At 47.1% G+C, this 18,752-nt stretch overlaps 1 long non-coding RNA gene across 1 annotated transcript; it reads right to left on the bottom strand.

Moving 5' to 3' along the window:
* Positions 1-1,498: 1,498 nt before the first annotated feature.
* Positions 1,499-15,303, bottom strand: LOC147010043 (uncharacterized). Its single transcript, XR_015052704.1, has 4 exons — positions 15,152-15,303; positions 5,109-5,278; positions 4,025-4,088; positions 1,499-1,767 (listed from the first exon to the last, which is right to left on the bottom strand). It is a non-coding gene; the product is annotated as an uncharacterized LOC147010043 (long non-coding RNA).
* Between the last annotated feature and the right edge of the window lie 3,449 nt (positions 15,304-18,752).

Here is an 18,752-nt window from a genome sequence, read left to right as displayed (position 1 = left end):
ATTTCACCCGCCTGAATGGTATAATTTATAAGTTTGTGAGTCCACACCATCAAGCTTCATATGGACTCTCCGAACGCTCCGTCAGTTTCATCAATTTTGGTCTCAATAAGATACACCGTGGAAGCCTTCAGAACAGACGATCACGTTTGCTTTTCGCTCACCGCATCACTCCCCACACTACAACGGGGGTGACACCAGCTTTGTGTACAAGACTGGATTGTCTCAGACCAGACATGGCATCAGTCGTGTTTCTAAATCAGTGGAAACAGAGACTTCATCATGACAAACATGCTGTACAGCGCTCTATGAACATCAGGGACCCGGTGTTTGTGAAAAGCTTTAGTCATAGAAAGGTTTGGCTCCCAGGGAGGGTTCACAACAATGAGGGACCATTGTCCCACAAGATCAACCTCGAGGGCAGTCGAGTTGTACGGAGGCACCTTGATCATGTCTGATATCGGTCTTGTGATCCTGTCATCTTCACAAATGATGTCTCGCCACTTCCTGAACCTGTGATGAGTAACGTTGTTGATGCAGATGGTACTGCACCACTCCCTGAGGCTGATCCCAATAACGCTGTTGCAGCATCACCAGCGGGGCCTTCTGTCGGCTTTGTACCCCGACGATCATCCAGAGTTCCAAAGGGGCCTATCCGCATTGATTTGTGGTCAATACTCGTATATTCATGATCTTTGTATTATATACTAGTGTCTTCATGACTCTTGTGTTCATCTTTCATGCATTTTAACACTGAATGCGAGGTGGAAGATGTCATGTATTCATGTATCAGATCAACCGGAAGCGTGGTCATCAGGAGGAGGAACGAAGCTGCAGCATGAAGAAGCTCGACTCACGGATGGCTCTGAGGTTTCTGTGTGTGGAACACAATAAATGATTGATGGAGCACTCAAACTGCTTTCCCTGCCTGATACGTTGAACGTGTGTTGTGATGCTGTAGCACGTGATGTGAGGCAATGCGACGTCGCATGATTCTGCAAAACCCAAGGCAGCACCACGTCACGGGATGGAGCACCACGTCAAGGGATGGAGCACCACGTGATGAAACACAGGTGAACCCAACAGGATGCTGAACGTCGCGACTCGATGTCACAACTCCCTCACCACAGGATTCACGATTCCAGTGGCGAGAGGATGTGTATCGGAATTACAGTCGTGATGGGATAAATCTGTTCATGAGAGTATGATCTAATGGAAGAATTCCCATGGGAAAGAAAAGGGAATGAAGAATAAAATGAAGAAAAGGGAAAGTAAAAGAAAATGTGAACCCGCGATTAACCTCTCCTCCTAAAACAAGATAATAATCACCGAGGATTTCTCCCATGGACCATCTTGTGTTTTGGAGGGTCAAGTACGTGGTGTCACGTGGCTGACGCAGATTGACCACACTGAAGCAATGTGCTTCTAAAATGGCCGAATCAAAGGGAATTACACTCGAGGGGACGGCGTGGTACCAGACCAGGTAATGAAAACACAAAGGTGACGAGCTGAAGTGTTTATTGGAAGCTCCAGGTACATGATGGATGGACAAACATGAAATCGAGATTTTACATTCATTGATGTGATAAAGGGTTGATATTTGATGAGAAAGTGTTCATGTTTATAATCATTGTTAACCATCAACACATCGCAGGAACATCAAGCAGAGGAAAAGGTGAAACAGGTGTGTTGTTGGGAGAATGGGATGAGAAGATGTGAGGAGGTGTGTCCGGTCATGGTCTTGGAAGTCTTATTCAACCTGATGAACCACTTGGGGTGAGAAGGAAAGATGTAATAACATGGATTGTTCATGAGATTGGTTAATCATGTCAATAAGTTATACCAAGCAGATCCTCCCTTCGAGTGGATCAATAAATATTAACATTTTAGACGCAATGTGGATCTCACACCCCACACCCCATTCTCTTATCACTTCATCTTTTCCCATGGTATCTTTGACAAAACAACCCGAAATATAAAGGAAAGACACATCTACTGTAACTGTAACAGTAACCGTGACATCCTCCATGAAGTGTGATGTTCCTCTGGGCGGAATCATCACCTGTTCTCACGGTGTTAGAATGATGGTTTTAATTTCACAGAATCGGGACTCGAAGAGAGCCTGGTGTTGGCGCAGTGGTTCGGGAAGCGGCTTGGGATCCAAAAGGTCCTGAGTTCAAGCCCCGTTGGGCCAGTGAATTAATACACCAGGGGGTCCTCAGCCTGTCATCCTTCCGAGGTCAGCGAAATGAGTACCAGTGTACTGGGCCGGTGTATACCCCGCTTAAAATAGGTGTACCATATCCCTGTGTCGTGAGAGGCGACCAGGGTTGCGTCAGGAAGGGCATCCGGTGTAAAACGTGTGCCAAATCACTATGCGGATCATACGGATGATCCGCTGTGGCGACCCCGAACGGGAGCAGCCCAAAGAAGAAGAAGAAGAGAATCGGGACTCGAACCCAGGATAACAGACATCAATGTTGACTGAGATACCGAGCTCCTTATCCAACATCAGGACTCGAACCCAGGATAACACACCTCGATGTTGAGTGAGATACGAAGATACCTGCCTGACGGCTGTCTCCCATCAACGAGTGGTTCATGGATTGAGAAGTTCAAGGTGGGGCAGGGTGGAAGGGGGGGGCTTGTATTTCTGACACATTTATTAATTGTTGTAAATAATTAATGTACATGACAAATACTGTGTGAAGCACATGGTTGGTAATCACATCGATGAGAAATTATATTGAGATACAATAAAGTTACTGAAAAGTTACATCTGACAAATGAATCCCATTGGAATTGTTACATTCCCGACAACGAGTCGACATGTTGTTCATCACCACGTGTGATGTATCTTGAACAAGAGTGTGGATGGTTGTTGCAGCGATGTTTTCCTTCAATTATTCCATACATGCAGGTTAATTATCGTGTGTACGTCACAGTTTTCCATCATTCAAAACGTTCATGTATCACCTGCAACACTCTGGGGGAAAATATAATCTACACCCTCACTGCTTCCCGCCAAAATGATGATAAATGTGTCAGATATAAATGCCCCACCCTGTTTCATCTCCCCGAGAAGATCACATTTATCTTTCTATAATTCCAGCAATGTGTGTGTGTGTGTGTGTGTGTGTGTGTGTGTGTGTGTGTGTGTGTGTGTGTGTGTGTGTGTGTGTGTGTGTGTGTGTGTGTGTGTGTGTGTGTGTGTGTGTGTGTGTCTCTGTGTGTGTGTGTCTGTGACCGCAGTTTCTCGACAACCACTGGTCCAATCTGATTGAAACTTGCCAGATATATTGCTGGGGACCTGAGGATGTGCCTTTTCAAGGTTTGATATTAATCGGACAAGTGCTTCCCAAGTTATGGCCATTTATTTACCAAACCAATGACAAGACACGTTGTTGCGTGGGCGTGGCCGATGGGGGAAGGGAAGCTCAGCCGCGTTCCCCATTACGGGTTACAACGTACGGGCATCCGGAGAGTGATGACTTCGTGTATTCTCATAATTTCTCGATTTCTTATGCGCATTTATCGATAAACACAATGCCCCAAGTTATGATCGGCTTCATATTAGACGGTGAATAAATTTCGGTAACATCAGAGTGAGCTGGTGTGCTCCGAACCAGGAAGTAAATTTTTTTTTGTTCCTCTCTTCTCTTCTCTTTTTGTTTTTCCTTGCGATGACATTGCGAAAAGGCAAAATACGTTGGCGCTAATGGAATAATTGGCCATTAAAACTAAATTGCGAATAATCATAACTGCAATATGCGAACTTCCGGGCAACGCACGTACGGGCACGCAAGAGCGAAGGAACGGCCTGTGTGGTTGTTGTTTCTTGCTCGCGGTTTGAATATTTATTTATAATTTTTTTTTTTTAACGGGCACGTACCAGTTACAAGGAAATTTGAAATGATTATCAAGAAATATTTTTGAAAAGTTGGTGAAATTAAATACACATTGTGAGTAATCTTTGAAAATATTCATCACTCGACATTTGTGGAGATTAAACCGGAACTGCACTTACCTCTTGGTGACCCATCATCCATCAACCTCTCATCCCCAGTGAGCGGAGCTTCCAAAACCACCGACTGTGGAGAAACACCGATGGGGTGGAAAGCTGAAGGTGCAAAACATTGATTTGTAGAAAAGAAGTTGATGGGGGCGGGGGGGAGGGTGTGAGGGAGAGATGGTGAATTAACGGATGGGTCGGGGGGTGATGGGGAGATGGTGGAAGAGGGGGGGGTAGATGTAGGGGAGATGGGTGGTGGGGGGTAGGGGTGGAGAGATGGTGGGGGTAAAGAGCAGGGGGATGGAGAGATGGTTGGGGTGTAGGGGAGGGGTGGAGAGATGGTAGGGGTGGGTGGGGGTTGGTGATATTATCGGGGTGGAGGGGTAGGGGTGGGTGGGGGCTGGTGAGATGGTCGGGGTAAAGAGCAGGGGGATGGAGAGACGGTAGGGGAGGGGTTGGCGGGGGCTGGAGAGATGGTCGGGGTGGAGAGAGGGAGGGGTGGGCAGAGGGGTTTGGAGAGATGGTCGGGGTATAGAGTGGGGGAGGGGTGGGTGAGGGGATGGAGAAACTTTCGAGGTGGAAGGAGGAGGGTTGTTCGGGGGTGAAGATATGGTTGGGGTAGAGGGTGGCAGAGTGGGCGAGGGAGGGGTGGAGAGATGGTGGGGGTAAAGAGCAGGGGGATGGAGAGACGGTCGGGGTGAAGGGGAGGGGTGGGCGGGGGTGGAGAGATGGTCGGGGTAGAGGGAGTGAGGTGTGGGTAGAGGGAGTGAGGTGGGGGCAGAGTGGTGGAGAGATGGTCGGGGTGGAGGGAGGGAGGGGTGGGCAGAGGGGGTTGGACAGATGGTCAGGGTAATGAGTGGGTGGGGGGATGGGCAAGGGAGGGGTGGAGAGTTGGTTGGGGCAAAGAGAGGGGGGAGGGTTGGGCGTTGGGTGAAGAAAGGAAATGAAGATGACGTCTCATGAAAGGAATGTGAAGATATACAAGGGGTTATTGATTCTCATTTACTGTGAAATCATTTTAACAAAAATTACTGAAAGAAAGAAGGAAATCTCGAATGTGGGAAAATGAGATTATCGGGAATGTCACGTTTACACTTACCTCTCGGAGCGTGACGTTTGTATAATGTTGAAGAAGAACGCACGGATGGTTGTCCTCGCTGATCTGGTCCATCATGATCCTCTCCTGGTTCTGGTTCCTCCATCATGGTTGACGTCCCAATGAAGGCCAGAGAAAGGAGCATCGTACTCAATATCAGAAACTTCATGGTCCTGCGGCACATTGGAGTGGGTTTTGTGATGGAGATGATCCAGAGATTATTCCCCTCGCCAAAGGAGAGGATGTTGCATTTGGGTTTGTTTGTTTATCTGCACAGAACTTTCGTGTTCGTCTCAGAAACTGCTTGTTGGATTGAGACGAAATTTTCGACATTGGTGCGACTTCTCATGCACAATGTTTTCATGATAATAATGACGTCGCAAGTCACGTGGTGTGACAGCCATCTATCTATAATTCCAGCAGTGTGTGTGTGTGTGTGTGTGTGTGTGTGTGTGTGTGTGTGTGTGTGTGTGTGTGTGTGTGTGTGTGTGTGTGTGTGTGTGTGTGTGTGTGTGTGTGTGTGTGTGTGTGTGATGTTTCTCGACAACCACTGGTCCGATGTCATTGAAACTTGCCAGGTATATTGCTGGCGCCCTGTGGATGTGCTTTTCAAGGTTTGATATTGTTGCGAATTCGCGCCCGCCGGCATGCGAACAGCCGCTTAACTCGAATTGCGGCACGTCGCCCACCGGACGGACAATTCTGTCGTGACCCTCTCGGAACAACGCCGGGAGCTCGTCACGGGTGGGGGTGTAACCCCACCATGACCATGCCAATTGCCCACCCGCGCAGGATAGGGTTGCTCGCCAGATTCGATCTACCTCAGTACCTGCGCGAATGGTCGACCGGGCGATCGTACCACGCCACAGGCAGACTGGGGACACGAACAGCTAAAGCAGTCCGTTCCGTGCTACAGTGATAACCGAGTGGTGTTATCGTCGGCCTTGACGGTTCCGATTAATTACTGGGATGTTGCACCGACTACAAACCCCTTTCCGTGATGCAAGATGGAGGGTCAATGGAGAAAAGACAAAGCGAAACGGGCACAGTTCAACAAGCAAGCCTTTTATTCACACGCACACACAGACAAGCACGTGAGGCACGTATTTACAGCAATACACAATCAAAATGCACCTAAAGCAATTAAAACAAAAGAAACGATGCAGAGCTACAACCGAATACGCGTACACACGGAAACACTTAAACAGTTCTACTTTGCGAGACACGGCGCCACAAGATCCATACAAAAACCCCGAAAAGAAAATGGTGACTTCCCTTTGGCTGGGGAGTCCCTCTCCCGCAACCGTCGGCGTGGTCGCGCGCCGGCCCCGACCTCTCTCGCGGCCGGCGAACCCTCTCCTGCACTCCCTGTCCGGACGCACAGGTCCACCTTGCAACGGGCGCTGCCGCGTCTCCCGTCTGGGCCTTCGTGAAAGGCTGCTCACCAAGGCACGGGCACAGGACCTCTTCCTGAAGACCAACTCTCCACAAAAACCAACCGAACCACCAGCCAAGACGAAGAGGAAAAAAAAGCCCTCTTTGCGCCCGCCCGTGTCCGTCTTTTATCGCCCGGGGCTCCGCCCTTCGCCTCGCCCCGTTCTCGGCTCCACCTTCCTTCGAGAAGGTTCCCGAAAAGGGCGTTCACTCACGCTTTCCCTCCACCCCACTCCGTCCGGGGGCCGAGAGAGTCAGTTTTTGGCTCGGAGCCAGAGAATTATTCCCCCAAAAAGAGGCCCCACCTTTACATGACCTCTGACCTTTGACCTGCATCGCTCTTCCTCTACTGTTATTTGTTATTGTTATTGTTATTTGTGACGTTATTGTTATTTGTGATTGATAATTATTATTGATTATTGATAATTGTTTGATTATTGATAAATGTTATTTGTGACGTCGCGTCATTTTATTAATGTACGAACAAATAAACACCACACATTCCATGACATTACAGCTTGGACCACCACACGGAAAGGTCAACTAATTCGCCAAGTGTCGTGCTGAGGTACGATTTTTCATTATCTTGCCAAAAGGAAGTTTTTGTAAGATATGTTAGTCAGCTTGTATGTTTTTTTTGTTTAGTTTGTTTGTTTATCTGTAATCACGTATAAAAAATTCTGCAGAGCACAGTTATCATTGGAAATTTTTTGTAACTTCGCATATCAGAGGCCTATCGAGGTCCCTTTCAGCGCATAAAATTTTGAAGGCCAAGGTCAAAGGTCAAGGTCACTTCGTCGCAAATCAGGGGAGTCGACGAAACCCTTATTTTTTGAGTAATTTTGATCGGATAGTCTTCAAACTTCATGGGAATATAGTTCATGGTCTGGCGCTCAGCTGATTAATTTTTGGTGGCGATTGGCCTTGACCTTCATCGTTAGCGCCTGAGATCAAACATATTTGACCCCAAGGTCAAATTTTCAAGTTTTAGGAACCATATCGTGTAGTACCTCAAATTGAACACCTCGATGAGTGCTTTCTAGATATGTCAAGCTTGAGACATTATGACGTCATTTGGTGGCATTATGAGGCAAACGCATATTTTTCATGGTTACTCTGTAGAACGATTCTCATTGGAATCTCTCATAGGCAGATATTCCTCAAGGAGTCGCTCCTGGTGGATAGCAGCTCTGTTAACTTCAGTGTGACCTTAAAGAAGTCACACGTGGTCACCTTTTGGCAAGATAGGGTCACCCTGCGGGTGACATTGGTTTATTTTTTTGGTTTGCACGTACGGCCACGCAGGTACGGGCACGCAAGAGCGAAGGAATGGCCTGTGTGGCTGTTGTTTCTGGCACGTGGTTTGAAAATATTTTTTAAAGTTTTTTTTGCATGTATGGCCACGCACGTACGGGCACGTACTCGTATTTTAAAAACGGAAAGTCTGAAACTGCACAAAAGAAGAAATTGAAACTTGGCACAAAGGAAGTTTGATGAATGAGTGATTTTTATGACGTCACAGGTGTTCTTGTTATGACGTCATAATTGCATTCTTCTTCTTCAGCGACCAACATTATCCCACCGTTTTTATGGAGTCAGCCACCGGGAAGCTTTGCCCGAGTCTTCATAACCGGCTGACCAGGCTTGACGGTTGACAAGTTATGGCTGGAATTTGGAATTTGGCCATGGTGCCGGGTGCCGGGGATAGCTCGCCTACTCTTCACGAAGGACACCATGGGATGATAGAAGATTTGTCTCTCGACCATCACTATCTTTCGCTGTTTCACTTACTGCTCTCCAAATTCTACAAACTTGAAAGTTTTCTTTGATTTTCTTAATTCTTGCCATGAGGCCTTGACATCCGAACACCCTCAAGCAGATTTTCTCCATGTGGGAGACTTCACTGGACACCACAGAGAGTGTTTGAAATCTTCCCACACAGATGTTGGGGTGGGGGGTTGAAGCTCTTACGTTTTCCTTTCTAAATGATTTGGAACAAATTATCACCCATCCCAGATCCTCGTGACTATACCACCAATACTTTGGATTTGTTCATCACTTCCAATCAGTTGCATTGTAACTACACAATTTCACTTCCAATTGGTTCTTCTGACCACAATCCTGTGAACATCCCTTTACTTTCCACCACTGCTCATCCGACAGCTCCGACGAAATGCCAGTATTAGCATTTCAATAATGCTGACTGGACTGGTTTACGAAACTTCTTTTCTGACTTTCCCTGGAAAGACGACTGCCTCTCCTCGGGTGATGCCTCTATCTCTGCTGAACGTGTAGCTGAGGTTATTATTGCAGGAATTGAGGCTTATATCCCTTTCTCTTTCAAATCTATCTCTCCGACCAATTCTGCTCTGCGGCCATTCGTGCAAGGGATGCCGCATCTCGGACATGGAAAGTCTTCTTCCTCTGACTCACATTCAGCTTTCATATCCTCCAAAAATCATTACAAACATGTTAATCGTGAGGTGAAGCATTCCTTTATCTATCTATAATTCGAGCAATCTCTGTCTGTCTGTCTGTCTGTCTGTCTGCGACCGCCGTTTCTCGACGGCCGCCAGTCCGATCGGATTGAAACTTGCCAGGAATATTGCCGGGCCCCGTGGATGTGCCTTTTTGAGGTATGATATCGATCGGACGAGCGGTTCCCAAGTTACGGCCATTTATCTGTCGACCAATGACAAGACATGGTGCTATTACGTCACGAATGACGTCACAATTAATGGTTATGTATTTATTTATTTATTTATTTTTGCACGATCGACAGTCCGATCTGTTTGAAACTTGCCCAGAATATTGCTGGGGATCCGCGGATATGCCTTTTCACGGTTTGATATTAATCGGATAAGCGGTTCCCAAGTTACGGCCATTTATCTGTCGACCAATGACAAGACTCGGTGCTATGACGTCACAATTAATGTTTATTTATTTATTAATGATTTATTTTGCACGATTGAAACTTGCCAGGAATATTGCCGGGGACCCGCGGATGTGCTTTATCAAGGTATGATATCGATCGGACAAGCGGTTCCCAAGTTACGGCCATTTATTTGTCGACCAATGACAAGACACGGTGTTATGACGTCACGAATGACGTCACAATTAATGGTTATTTATTTATTTATTTTTTGCATGATCGACAGTCCGATCTGATTGAAACTTGCCAGGAATATTGCCGGGGACCCGCGGATGTGCCTTTTCGAGGTTTGGTATTAATCGGAAAAGCGGTTCCCAAGTTATGGCCATTTATCTGTCGACCAATGACAAGACACGGTGCTATGACGTCACGAATGACGTCACTATTAATGTTTATTTATTTATTTATTTTTAAAAAAATTTTGCACGATTGACGGTCCGATCTGATTGAAACTTGCCAGGAATATTGCTGGGGACCTGTGGATGTGCCTTTTCAAGGTTTGATATAAATCGGATAAGCAGTTCTCAAGTTACGGCCATTTTTCTGTCGACCAATGACAAGACACGGTGCTATGACGTCACGAATGACGTCACAATTAATATTTATGCATTTTTTTTGCACGATTCACGGTCCGATCTGATTGAAACTTGCCAGGAATATTGCTGGGGACCCGCGGATGTGCCTTTTCAGTGTTTGATATTAATCGGACGAGCGGTTCCCAAGTTACGGCCATTTATCTCTCGACCAATATCTGCGAGAGAGTGGGACGGGAGAGGGGAGGATGAGAGTGGAGGCGAGAGAGAGGCGAGAGAGGAGGGGGGAGAGAGGAAGGGCGAGAGGAGGGGGAGAGAGGGGGAGAGAGAGGGGGTGGGAGTGGGGACGAGAGAGAGGGTGACGGGAGAGGGGTGAGAGAGGAGGGGAGAGAGGAGGGGCGAGACTAGGGAGGAGAGAGGGGGGCAAGAGAGGGGTGAGAGAGAGAGGGGGCGTCACAATTCAAGAGAGGGGGGAGTGAGAGTGGGGGCGAGAGAGAGGAGGGGGGAGAGAGGAGGGGCGAGACTAGGGGGGAGCAAGGGGGGGCAACAGAGAGTGGCGTCACAATTCTTCTTCGTTTGAGATGACGTCACAATTGGCGCTGGGGACCTGAGTATGTTTCCCAGGTGTTTCCCAAGTTATGGCCATTTACGATACGGTTGGTCCAATCTAATTGAAATAATGCCCCAATCCAGTCGTCGTTTACGCACCTACGGGCCCGCCCCGATGGGCCCGTACTTGTCTATCTATAATTCCAGCAATCTCTGTGTATGTGTCTGTCTGTCTGTCTGTATGCGACCGCCGTTTCTCGACGACTGCCGGTCCAATCTGATTGAAACTTGCCAGGAATATTGCTGGCGACCTGCGGATGTGCCTTTTCAAGGTTTGATATCAATCGGACGAGCGGTTCCCAAGTTACGGCCATTTATCTGTCGACCAATGACAAGTCACGGTGCTATGACGTCACGAAAGACGTCACAATTAATGTTTATTTATTTATTTATTTCCACGATTGACGTCACAATTCTTCTTCTTCGTTTAGTATGACGTCACAATCGACGCTGGGGACCTTAGAATGTACCTTTTCAAGGTTTGATATTAATCGTACAAGCGGTGCCCAAGTTATGGCCATTTATTTACCAAACCAATGACAGGACACTGTGCTCTGACTTCACGAATGACGTCACAATTCATGTTTATATATTTATTTATTTTGTTTTTGTTTTTTTGTGAATACATTTACAGAGTCAGGCGCGAGAGAGGGGCGAGAGAGGAGGGGAGAGAGGGGCGAGAGAGGAGAGGGAGAGAGGGGGGTGAGAGAGAGGAGGCGTCACAATTCAAAAGAGGGGGAGAGAGGAGGGGCGAGAGAGGAGGGGCGAGAGAGGGGGGTGAGAGTGGGGGCGAGAGAGGAGGGGGGAGAGAGGAGGAGGAGCGAGGTGGGGCAAGAGAGAGAGGGGCGTCACAATTCTTCTTCGTTTGATATGACGTTACAATTGACGCTGGAGACCTGAATATGTTTCCCAAGTTGTGGCCATTTATGATACGGTTGGTCTGATCTATTTGAAAAAATGCCCCAATCCAGTCGTCGTTTACGAGAGCGAAGGAACGAAACTGCACATACTGGCACGCCTCACCCACGAGAGAGGGGGCGAGAGACGGGGGTGAAAAAATGCCCCAATCCAGTCGTCGTTTACACACCTACGGGCCCACACTAGTTCAAAAGAAATGTGACAACCTCTCATCTTCGACCACGAACACGTCTTTCTTGTCCTGAGCTAAAAGTATCTCCAACGACTTCTGTCGCTCTACCTTTCCTTCGCTTTTCCGTTCCGATGATGCTATCGCTGTCTCTCCAACCGATAAAGCAACTCTTCTTGGTTCTCTTTTCCCTCGAACTCCACACTGGATGACTCGAACCTTCCATTTCCCTCTGATGCTCCCCTCACCAATCCAATGTCCCTCCCCATAATCTCTTTTCATACAGTCAAAAAAATACTTCTCTCGCGGGACAAAAGCAAGACCGAGGGGTAAGATGGCATTCCTCCACGTGTCTTGAATGAATGTGCTTCAGAACTTGCACCAGTGCTTGCTCGTTGTTTCGTTTATGTTGAAAAACCCAAACTCTTCCTCTTTCCTGGAAACATGCCTTCGTACGACCTATTTTAAAGAAAGGTGATCGTTCAAACCCTTCTTTCTTCCGTCCTATTGCTCTGACTTCAACTGTTTCCAAAGTCATTGAATGTCTTCTCAATTCCCATGTTCTCAAGCATGTTGAATCTCACAGTCTTCTATCTGACCACTAATACGGCTTTTGCAAGGCAATATCAACAGGTCGCTCTCTCGATCGAGTGCAGACTGTGGCTGCTGGTTGCATCATTGGTTGGGATGAGGCTATGCCGGGTTACAACGTACGGACCTTACCAATGCACTGGTACTCATTTTGCCGACCTCGGAAGGATGACAGGCTGAGTCGACCTGCTGGTGTATTAATTCAGCGGCCCAACGGGGCTTGAACTCAGGACCCAAGGATTGCAAGCCGCCACCCAAACCACGAAGCCAACACCAGGCTTTTAATATCTACAGGTGATATCCTTTCTTATGTTACGAATGTCGGGGCCTCTTTGAGAGACGATGGGGAATCCTTTGTTGTCGGCCTTGACATCTCAAATGCCTGTGACAGAGTTTGGCATCAGGGTCTGATTTCCAAGCTTCCCTCTTTCAGCTTTCCTCCTTCAGTCGGCTCTCTCACATCGAGCTTTCTCTCCGACCAATCTATCTCTGTAATTGTTGGTGGTAGTTCATCTCCCCCTTCCCCATCAGCAGTGGTGTACTTCAGGGTTCCATTCTGTCCCCAACACTCTTCCTTCTTTTTATCAATGACCTTCTTTCTTTCACAAATAACCAAACGCACTCGTATGCTGACGACCCAACATTACATTCCTCCATGTCTTTCCCATCTGCCCCGTCTTCCCTCCCACGATCTACATCTCGTTTCATCACAGCCACCTCTTTAAATTAGGATTTGGACAAGATCTCCCAGTGGGGAAAATGTAATCAAGTTAAGTTTAGTGTTTCAAAAAGTCAATTTCTTCCCATCTCCCTCTATCTCTAAAACTCCTCTGAACTGTCCAATCCCCTTTGAAAGCTCCATAATAAACCTCCGCCATCTTCGAAGATGGATGGAGGTTTCTGTTTTCACCCCTTTCTGTTTGTTTGTTTGTGAACAGTATTACGGAAAAACTCCTCGACGGATTTCGACGAAACTTCGTGGGGGAGGGGGGGTTAGGTATGCTCCAAGGATCATGCCATTAAATTTTGGACTTGGACCCTCCCCCCGCCAAAAAAAAATTGAGAGAATTTTTTTTTTTTTGCATTTCTACATGTTTTAAGTGATTTCCAACCCCCCCCCAAAAATTGTTGCCCCCCCAAAAAAATTGTTACCCCGCCCCCCCCAAAAAGGATTTTTTTTTCATTTCTACATGTTTCAAGTGAGTTCCAACCCCCCCAAAAAAAAAATTGTTCCCCCCCCCCAAAAAAGTTGTTACCCCCCTAAAAAAATTGGAGAAAAATTTTTTTTTTTTTGCATTCTACATGTTTTAAGTAATTTCCAACCCCCCCAAAAATTGTTACCCCCCCCCCCCAAAAAAAAATGTTGGAGAAAAGAACGATAACTGTCAGCACTGTTGACATCATATTTAATGAATAAGATATAAGGTTCACTTGAGTGACCCAGTAGTATAAGTGGCGGAGATTTTGCACTCTCCCGAGTGCTCCCCATCGAGTTAAACCATGTGATGCAATAAACCTACTGGGTATTCGTCCAACATGAAATTTATCCTGAAATCCACATATTATGCAAATAGCTAAGTCTGCCTCAGAGAAATTAAGAATCCTGTTCAGATGTTGAAGATTCTTCTCCTCTGAGCAGTTGCTCCAACGATAGAAAGGATTGATTCGTCATTGTATGGAGTACTGCTCTCACATCTGGGGAGGTTTCAGCTCCACGAACTGACTGGACACAATTGAATCCAAAGTTATTCGACTTGTGAACTCGACCAATGTGACCTCAAAACTCGACCCGCTCAAATTACGCCGCATAATCGGCTCTCTTTCTCTTTTCTGCAGAAATTACTTCGGTGTCTGTTCGCAAGAACTTGCTGTTTGTGTACCTCCACCATTTGCGAGACCAAGGAATACTCGACAAGCCACGACATCACATAATTATTGTGTGGCCATTGGCAATTCAAGGGTGGATCGTGATGATGTTTGTTTCTTCCCCTCCACTGCCAAACTCTGGAACTCTTTACCTTCTCATGTCTCCCCAAACACTTATGACCTTCTCCTTTTCAAAAAGCAGATTTTTTACTTTCTCAAAAACTCTTAGATGATTCTCTCTTTCCTTACTTTTCTATTCATGCAGTTATTTTATTTAAGGCTTGGCCTCGTTGAGGACGATTCAGTCCGTGCCTGCGGCCTTCAACATAAAAAAGAAGGGATGTTCGGATAGCCTCGGGGTACACACACTCACCTCGAAGCTGTCGAGCGGAGGTTTGATCCCTGACTTAGCAATGAAATGTCATTCTGGTGCTTCACAGGCTGAGTGATTTATCAATGCTTACAGTTTGTGCTGTCCTTCCGATATAAGACAAACTGGGTATCCCATCTGGAAGAAATAGTCAGTCGACGTTGAAGACCCCACAGTGTTCTTCATTAAAAATCGACGAGACATTCCAAATCCCCCAGAAACAAAATCCAAATTACTGCCCTCACCTCCAGGGGGCACTGAAACAGTGGCACATCTGTGGCCTCATCGACCCTGAATCCTTGTGCTGCATCACAAAGAAGAAGTGTGAAGTCGTCACACAATGCAGTTCAAATTCCGAGGTTTCAACCAAACCAGCATGTTTCACAACACAGTTCATCGTTTTCAGATTGCGATGACAACACAAACCGAAGACCCTCCCTCAAAGAAATAAAAGAGTTTATTCGAACCTGGAAATCGAGAAGGCAATAAAATTGTCACAACAGAAGTTTGAAAGTAACTCCATAATCCCTCATTACAACGAACCAGCACAACTCGATATATCAAACAAGATAATCTTGGATAAGAAAACTAATTTCATGAGAACGAACGATTCCCCAAACTTACCGACTCTTTCCAATCAAGTGAACAGGATGGATAAAAATCAGGTGAACAGGTGTTGAGATGATCTCTGAGTGATGTGGAACAGAGTGAATCGTCCTTTTATCAGAAGCTAAATTGATGACATGACCCGATTTGTGTTTTCTCAATATGTAAGTGAATCAATGCCAGGTAAACCAGGATGCTCCGACAAAGCAGAAAATAACAAATAAAGATTTACATTTCAAACAAACCCAAATACATCACTGAGGATATGACAACACAGGATATGTAAAAAGTGCTTGTGTGCATAATAGCATCAAACTATAAACATTAGATGAAAGGAAAATAGGACCACGGGAACTGAAGCTCACCTGGATCAGCAGAAACAGTGAATGACGTCATAAAAAATGGAAGTTTTGTTCATGTGCCGAATCTGGTTTGATATTTGATTTTCCATCGTCGTTCATGAGCGTCTGTGTCGCCGAAGCAGCTTCTTGAGCAAGGGTTATACTTGGTGGTTTGCCATTGCCTTCCCAGCAGAAGTTCTGGCAAGAATTTCTAACTTGGTAATGGTGCCGGTGATAGCTCGCCCACTCTTCCTGAAGGGCATCGTTGGGATCTTTAATGTGCATCAACGAATGTCGGAAGACAAGACGCCCAGTCGTCCATTGGAGGAACGACACACACATTGATGATTCAGTCAGTCTGTGAAACACCAGAATGGCATTTTATGGCCAGATCGCACAGGGAGACCAATCACATAAGCATCTCGTACACTGTCCCCGGCTGAGAACGAGTCAGCTGGACAAAGAAAGACTCGGCATTGTATTCGGAGTTAAGAAATTTCACCAGTCCACCTTTGGTCGGCATTTCATGATGCACACGGACCAGAAACCACTGATTACTTTGCTTGGTCCAACAAGAATTACCTCAGAGGTCTTCCTGGCTCAGATCATACACTGGTCATTTCCCTCTCAACTAATGATTGTGATATTGTTGCTGTGCCGGGTATCAGTGGCGAGCACGACCGCGAGGGGGATCAGTAGAGTCGTGACCCTCAGATAAGTCCGAAAGGCACGGGTCCCTTATAGGACCATGAATCACCAATAATTGGACCGCGTGGAGTGGGGTCAATTGCCAAACTTCAATATACCTAATTTCCCACACGGCAAAGCTCCCGGGGAATTCACACCCACGACGGACCTCGAGCGGAACGCGCCGTTACCGTGCTCGAACCGTGTGTGACCCGAGCGGAGGTCACCGAGGCCTGTTGGTCCAAATGAACAATTTACTGCCTCGCTCTTTCTCAACATACACCGTGCTTTGCCAACGAAAAGTAACACAGAAACGAGCTGGAACATTTAACAGATATTTATTTGCAATTGGCAGGAAGACACAGAGCAGAGTTATCTGAATAAGCAATGGAAATAATGTACAACAAAAAGCACTGAACAATTCTACTTATCAAACAGACACGCACACACACACACACACACACACACACACACACACACACACACACACACACACACACACACACACACACACACACACACAGACACAGACACAGACACAGACACACACACAGACACATACACACACACACACACACACACACACACACACACACACACACACACACACACACACACACACACACACACTCAAATAGAAATGGTGGCCGTGGCCTTTCTTGATACCCCCAGCTCGGAGGGAAGGTGAGCTGGAGGTAAGATCTCTGGCTTGGATTTTCTCGCTTCGTGGGATTCCCGAAGATCTGACGCGGTGGGACTCGAACTCGCAACAAGATGCCGGTCCAAGCACCAGGTACGGAGGGAAGCGTCGGGCGCTGGCACGCTCCTCCGGCTCGCAGGCAGGCGATTCATGGCGGGAAGACTCTCAGCCTCAACCAATGAACCCTCCGACCCTTTCACAGGGTCGCCCCCCACACGATTATGTCTTTGTCATCACAGGTGGGAAGGATCCTTCCCGCCTCACCCCCCTCCCCCCTCATTGAACAAGCGCGTCAGGCAATCCCCCGTCTGTCCGAGATTGGTCAGGGGGAGGTGCTCATGTCTCTGCCCCTCGAGCAGGAAGTCGAGCAGCAACATGTTGCATTGGCTCCCCATTGGCCGAGAGGCAGCAGACGTGCTCGCACCCCTCCGATTGGCTGAGAGGGGCGATATTTGGAGCGAAATTCAAGATGCCGACGTCCAAAGAAACCCCGCCTGCACATTGGACTCTGCCCAAGTACGTGCCGACACGCACGCATGCAATGGCCGATGGTGAGGCAGCGAAGATGGGCGTGGTTGTTGTTGAAGTTGTAAAAAAAAAACCGAGCTATAAAATAACATGTAGCGCACACACTCATTTCCCATTAGACAGAATGGGATGGATTCTAACTGCACACATACTTATCGAAATAACTAAGCAAACGGACTCTGGCTGTTTGTGTGCACAAGGTCTCCAAATCCGTAACAATATTACGTACAGACCTGGCTCCACAATTTCAATTGCAGACGTCATGAGTCACCTGCCACGTCTGGACACAGTGTTTGACCCCTGACATCTGGCAGCGTGATATCTCTGATGGAATTTTTGAATGACAACCAAATCGATGCCAACCAGTACGGACCTTCACCAGGCAGGCGTGACCCACTTCTTTCCAAGGTCATTCATGGTAATGGGCAAGGGTGGGGCCTTCGACATGATGCTGATCCTGAATTGTATCCGTACAAGGCCATAAGTACATTGCAGGCAGAATGTACTTAGTGTCGAGAATGGCTGCTTGCTGTGGGGATGCCGAGTGGTCATTCCCCCAAACTTACGCACAAAGATTTGGATCAGCCTCACGATTGTCATCCAGGCATTGCAAGAATCAAATTGCTGGCCTGGAAATCTGTATGGTGGCTTCATCTTGACTCTGACATCAATCAGTGTGTGAACATTGTTATCCATTCCAAAGCAGTCGAAACTCCCCTGCAAAGGCACCACAGCACCCCTGGGAATGGCCCACTGAACCATGGCAGAGGATTCATCTTGATTCTGCTGGACCCATCGAAGGCCTATGATTCTTATTGTTCTGGATGCTCACACTAAATGGATCGATGCCGATGTAACACAGACAGCAACCTCACACGTAACCACAGGGAGGCTGTGCCAGTGCTTTCCCACTCATGGTTTGCCACGCATGACAATCACTGACAATGGAACCTGTCTATCAAGCTCTGATTTCACCCGCCTGAATGGTATAATTTATAAGTTTGTGAGTCCACACCATCAAGCTTCATATGGACTCTCCGAACGCTCCGTCAGTTTCATCATTTCTGGTCTCAATAAGATATACGGTGGAAACCTTCAGAACAGACGATCACGTTTGCTTTTCGCTCACCGCATCACTCCCCACACTACAACGGGGGTGACACCAGCTTTGTGTACAAGACTGGATTGTCTCAGACCAGACATTGCATCAGTCGTGTTTCAAAATCAGTGGAAAGAGACTTCATCATGACAAACATGCTGTACAGCGCTCTATGAACATCAGGGACCCGCTGTTTGTGAAAAGCTTTAGTCATAGAAAGGTTTGGCTCCCAGGGAGGGTTCACAACAATGAGGGACCATTGTC

Source organism: Eptatretus burgeri, chromosome 17 (assembly GCF_056783735.1).
Source record: "Eptatretus burgeri isolate ZD-2024b chromosome 17, Ebu_testis_v1, whole genome shotgun sequence".
NCBI lineage: Eukaryota > Metazoa > Chordata > Myxini > Myxiniformes > Myxinidae > Eptatretus > Eptatretus burgeri.
Note: the sequence above shows the minus strand (reverse complement) of the source record. Positions and strands in the feature narration are given on the sequence as shown.